This window comes from Panthera pardus, unplaced genomic scaffold (genome assembly GCF_024362965.1).
Source record: "Panthera pardus isolate Hobbes unplaced genomic scaffold, ASM2436296v1 HiC_scaffold_25, whole genome shotgun sequence".
NCBI classification, from domain to species: Eukaryota; Metazoa; Chordata; class Mammalia; order Carnivora; family Felidae; genus Panthera; species Panthera pardus.
In genome coordinates, this window is record NW_026526821.1 from 28,848,588 (window position 1) to 28,854,594 (window position 6,007).

Sequence of the window (6,007 nt, forward strand, 5' to 3'; positions counted from 1 at the left end):
GGGATCTGGCCCAAGACTCCTGGGCTAAGGTCCAAACTGCCTGCCTGGGCCGGCAATGGGGGCGGCTTGTCCAAGCAGCATGGTGTGGTCGTTGACAGCTTGAGCCAGAATGCCTGGGTTCAAATCCTGGCTCTGGCTACTCACTAGCTCTGAGGCTTTGGACTCCTTAGTTGATCTGAGCCTCAGTGTACTCATCTATAAAGTGGGATGATAATAACAGTAACCACACTGGAGGGTTGTTGGGAACATTAAAGGAGTTACCTCGAGGCAGGACACGGCTGTGGCCCCTGGGTCTCTCTCCAGGGGGTGGCGGGTAGTGTAAATTTCGTGTCTTTACTCTTGTGACAGCACAGACCGGTTAAAAGCTCTGATGTTCCTTATCCCTATGATTGCACTACGTTGCATGTTGGGCTCTTTCTTTGGGATCTTTGAGACCCTACTTACTACATCCCCTCAGCTGGGCAGCAAACCCTTCCTTCCCACGGGGGAGCTGGGGACCCACCACACCCGCTTACTTGCTGTGTGACCTCGCGTAAGTTCCTTGTCTTCTCTGAGTCTGTTTCCTCATAGAAAAAAACCACTTGCAGAGGGATGATGATGATAGAATGAGATTCTTGCTATTTATAGTCATCCAACAACCGCTTTTTTTGAGCCCCTACTCTGTGCCGGGCATCGTTGTAGGCTCTGGGGACCCAGCAGGGGACAAAACAGACCACATCCTGGTCCTGACGGAGCCAATATTATCACAGGGCCGCCACGACCTAAACAAGTAAGTAAAATACATGATGTATGGGATGATGATAGGGGCCGTGGAACGTAATAATTAAACCAAGAAAGGGGAAGGGGAGCGGGGTGCGGGGAGGGTGGCCAGGGAAAGCCTCTCCAGAAAAGAGTGGGGCCAGGTGAGGGGGCCACAGAGCTATCTCAGGGAAGAGCTTTGCAGGCAGGCATGTTCTAGAACCTGATGAGCGAGGGGGAGACTGGAGAAGGACAAGAAAGACAAGGTCAGAGGAGCAGTAGTCTCAGTAGGCCGGGGCCTCCCAGGCCACTGTAAGGACTTTGGCTTTTCTCTGCACACAACTGGGAGCCCCGGGAGCTTCTGAGCGGAGGAGGGTGTGACCTTGCTTACAAGCAGATGTCACCAGTCGGCAGGAGAATAAGGCTCACAGGCCCCGCCCGGCAAGCCCCAGCGCCCGCACTCCAGGCCCCCAGCCCCTCCAGCCAGGTCTCGGCCTTGACTCCTGCTTGTCCTCTGCTCGCCGTCTGCGTCCCCCCTCCTCACCTGCCCTCATCCTTCCCTTCCCAGACAACCAGGAAGCAGGAGCAGGCGACGGGTCTCAGCGGCCATGCACCACGTTCCAGTCCTCCTAGTTAGCATCGCTGTGCCTCAGTGTTCCTCATCCAGAAAATGGAGCGATGACGACAGACTCGCCCTCACCGAGTCCGTGGAGTCCCAGAGATCTAATCGCGGGCAGTGCAGCCTGGTGCAATCCCAGGGTGAACGGACACCCGAGCTTTTAGCTTTGTCGGAAGAGTGAAGACAGGAAAGTCACGCAGCCCCCACCCCCACCCCCTGCACAAAGGTCACGCCCCGCTGCCCCCGCCCCCCCTCTGCCGCGACTTCCCACTCAACCCAAGACTGTCCACATTTCTGAACAGGTGCTGGACCAAGGTTGGCTGCCTCTCACCAGCCAAGGGATGTCAGCACCTGTGGGCAGCGGTAACGAGTCCCTGAGACCCTGTGTGAACCGTCGTGGGGAGCGTGCCCTGCGGGCTCGGAAACGTCAGCCGCTGCCTCGACTCCCCTCACGTCGCCTGGGAAGGACATCCTTCCTCCGCTGCTTGGCCCCAGCCAGTGAGACAGGCTCATGTGTATCACCAACGCCTGGGACAGAGCAGGGGCTCAGTGAATCCTCACCGGCCACAGCCACAGCACAGCTAGAGGCGTGTGCGTGTCCTGCTTTGTGCCATTTACCTTGTGGCCTGGGGCGAGTCACTTTACTTCTCTGAGCCTCTGTCTCCTCATCCATAAAATGGGAGGACTCATTCCTCCCAGCAGGGTGAAGAGGGCATCCCCGGGGCTCCCGTGCCTCCCCTGGGTCCTCACTAAGGTGCCCAGAGGATACCTGGAAGAGAGGCCCAGTGGACACGGTGGTGGCCATCCGAGCCACCGCAGCATCTGGGAGCAGACTGGGGTGTGAGCTCTGTTGAGTCCCAGGCTGAGAGCGCTCCATAAAACCCAGTGATGCTCGCTGGGGCTGGGGACCTGTGGCGGCAGGTGTCAGCGGGGGTTGGGTCCCTGTCTCTGCTCTGTCGGGGATCCTGTGTTTACCCTGGTCTCAGAGAAGAGCAGGACTCACTGGGAGCCTTTCGCCTTCCCTTGCCCCAGTTCAGGGCAAAGAGAGCCCCTAAGGAACACACGATGGGTGAGGACCTTCTATAGGACCCCTGCACTTCTAGGTACTTCCTGACAGCTGGCTGTTACTTAGATGTCTCAGTTTCCCTATCCAGAAAATGCAAGCAATAGGACCTGTGTCATCTCATCATGAGACTCTAGCGAGGGGCTGTGTTTAGAAGGGAGATGGTCTATAAGCAACAGAGCTCCCTCAGGTCCTGCCAGATCCCTCCTTCCCTAAAGTTCTGCGCACTTCTCCCCCGTGTGTCTCCTTCTGCCTGTTTCCCTCTCTGTCTTCTCTTCTGTGGCAGAAAAGCTTCTCTTTGTCACTTTCCTCTCTTTCTCGCGCCCTCCTGGGTCCTAAATCCTGGCTCTGCGTGTCTGTGCTGCATAAGCTCAGGCAGGGTGCAGGGCAGACATCCTCTGACAGTGGACATTCTCAAACTCGACGCTCTAGGAATTTTTTTTCTGGGGAATTCCTAGGTGCAGATTCCCGGCCCCACTCCAGAGAGTCTGATTCCATGAGTCCAGGGCAAGGTCAGAGAACCTGCATTTTACCCAGCACCCTCCCCGCCACCACCCAGGGGAGATAGGCTGGTTCTTAGACTATCCTTCGAGAAGCCCTGCATTTGCCCTCAGTTTCCTCATCTGTAAAATGGGAGCAAAGAGAACCCACCTCCCCAGGGGGGTAAAGATGAAATGACGTGATTTGTCTGCAAGGCCGTCGTGTTTCTCCATTTTTCTCTGTCTTGGCTTCCGTATGATTTCTTTTGTCTCTGCCTTTCCCGTGCTCTGTTTCTGATGTTTTCATATTTCTTTCTCTCTCCTCTCTCCTCACCCTCTACCTAGAAGCGAACCCAACCCCAGAGCCGAAATGGAAGAACTGGGGGGGGAAAAAAAAGAGTGGTCCTTCTGTAAGGGCCGGGGGCCCAGTGACCACTCAAATCCTCACCTCCTCACCCCTGGCTGTCCCCCCAGACGGAGCATCTCCCACCCTTGCAGCCCCCTCGGCAGCAAAGCCCAGGGAAGGTGGGGGATCCATTGTGCAGGAATGGCCTTGCTGCTATGGAAACCAGCGCTTAGGAACAGCTCAGAGAGACGATCCATTCTGGGGAGCAGCCTGGCCTTGGGGGAGGGGGGGAGGCCAAATTTCAGCGCCTTGGACCTTGCCCTCCCATTAGCAGCCGTGTGACGCTGGGCAAGTCACTTAACCTCTCTGAGCCCTCTCTCCCTCACCGGCCTGGGAATGCGGCCCCCATTAGCAGTGGGTAATCACGGGCCGCCAATGACGGAACGCCCGTGCTGCGGCTTTCAAGCCTGAAGCCACGCCAAATTGCCGTTTGCTTTCATTACCGCGAGCTCAAAATATTCTTGTGCCAGCTTGCCGTGCGACCCTGTGCCACCCGGGGGGCCACCAAACGATTTCCATGATAGAATTCCCTCTTGTAGAGGCGCGGGGTCCACTCCGAGTCACCCTGGAAGGAATACACACACACACACACACACACACACACACACACACGCACGCACACACACACCAGCCACTGAGCTCAGCTGCCCAGACACCAGCCCCAGCCCCAGCCCCAGTTGAGAAAGGCTCACTGTGGTTCCTCTGTGAGGAAGAAGTGAGCTTGAGGTCTGGGTGATTACTCCATCTACAAAATGCCCAGTGCCCTGCAGGGCCGACAGCCACGGGGCACTTCCCTGATGGTGCATTTGCTTCCTCAAGAAGAAAATGAAGAAGCCCCAGGGTTCCCTGGGCTCCTCGGGCCTCCACTCCCAGGTCTGGGCTCATCAGCCTGACCTTCACTGGCCCGAAAGTCTCTCCTAAGAGGCCTGCCCTGTTCCCCCGCTCCCCAGCATAACCCCCTCGACTTGGTCTTTCCCTATGAAAAGGTGGGAACTGCCTGGCCCCCCCACCTCTGAGGGGCATCGGGCAACGGCTTTACCCCTCTCTGTGCCTTAGCTTGCACACACACTCACACACACCAAGACCCATGGCGCACCTGCACACACAGCACATGCCCACACCCGTCCCTGGTCCCCCAGACATCTGGCTGTCCCCCGAATAAGCCGGGTGCTATCGTGCCCCCTTGCCTTTGCTCACATCAATCCTTTTCCCTGGAATCGCTCCCACACGTTTGTCCAGAATCCTCTGGGATCCTCTCTACCCACCCCTCCCCACACAGCCAGTTTTTCAGAGAAACCTGGGACTTGCCCAAGATCACAAAAGAAGTGTGTGGCCGCAGAGCAGAGCCCATGTTGGAACCCAGTCCTTGAGGGGGGACGCAGACTCCTGCAGCTCCACAGGGCATCCATGCATTCACTCAGCCAGCCAGGCGTCTGTTTGTTTGTTTTCCCAACAAACATTTATTACGCCCCAGGCAGGCTGCTCGGTGCTGGGGACCCAGCCATGAACAAGGCCAACCGAGAACGAGAACGCGCAGCCCAGAGAAGCAGACAGATGCTAAACAAGTAATTACAAGCGTGATGGATGCCACAGAGGAAAAGCAGAGAGAGCCCAGGGAGGGGACCAGAGGGGGGCACTGATGTCTCCCATTTGTGCAAGACTTTACAGCCCCCTGCCTCGGAGCCCCGCCCTGGGAAGCCTGTTTAAGCCCCCCAGGCCTGCAGACTAGCATCCTGGGGAGGGATGCATCCTCCTGAACACACACATGCCCAGAGAAGGCCGCCCTGAAGTGTAAGGACCGCAGCTTTAGAGGCCTTGCGGGGGGCGGGGTCAATATTTTCCCATCACCACCATATCCCGACCTTACCCACCTCTTGCCAGCCTCTCGCATACAGAGAATTAGCCCCACGCGCAGAGGAGCAAGCCAAGGCCCAGAAAAGCCCACTGAGTCATGGGCGCACAGCAGGGAGAGCGTCCAGGCTAGTCAGAATCCAGATCCCCAGACGGGGATCCCTTCAGAGAAGGCCCAGCTTCTGGGTGCCCAGCACATAGCCCTCCTGGCTGTGAAAAGGGACTGAGTCACCAGCAGCCAGTGAGCCGGGGGTGACCGCTCACAAGGTACCGCCTGTACGTCACCATAGAGGATCCTGGTCACACGGTAAGAAGAGGTGCTTGTGTCAGAATGAGCGAGCGTCCAGCCGGGGTGACTCTGTTCCCCAGCTATGTGGCCCGGGGCAAGTTGTCCAGTCTATCTGAGCTCATTTTCCCCCCCCTCTGTAAGGCAGGGTGATGGAGGGACCGGCACTCAGGGCAGGTGTGAGGGGTTTCACCCCTCTGGGCTCCTCGTCCTCGTCGGTCACCTTCCCTCTCCCTCCCCACCCCCCACCCCTCCCACTGCTCCCGCCTCTGGGCTCTTCTCAAACAGGCCAGGCCCTCTCTTTGCTCACAGCCTCCCACGTGCTGTTCCCTGTGCCTGGACACTCTTCCTCCGGAGAGCCACGTGTCTTTTCTGCTCTCCCCCGCACCCCTTGAGTCTCTCTCGTCCACTGTCACCTTTCCGGAGAGACTGTCGCTCGTCGCTCTGGCAAAAAAGGGCCCCTGCGATAGAAAATACAGCGCAGGGAATATAGTCCACTGGTGTGGTGATAGCGTCCTGTGGTGACAGACGGCAGCTATGCCTGGGGTGAGCACAGGCTTCCGTA

The 6,007-nt window shown here is 57.7% G+C and overlaps 1 long non-coding RNA gene across 1 annotated transcript; it reads right to left on the bottom strand.

Annotated features, from left to right (window-relative positions):
• Positions 1-595: 595 nt before the first annotated feature.
• On the bottom strand, positions 596-1,515 carry LOC109274836 (uncharacterized). The gene is made up of 2 exons (XR_002083856.2): positions 1,283-1,515; positions 596-761 (listed from the first exon to the last, which is right to left on the bottom strand). It is a non-coding gene; the product is annotated as an uncharacterized LOC109274836 (long non-coding RNA).
• Between the last annotated feature and the right edge of the window lie 4,492 nt (positions 1,516-6,007).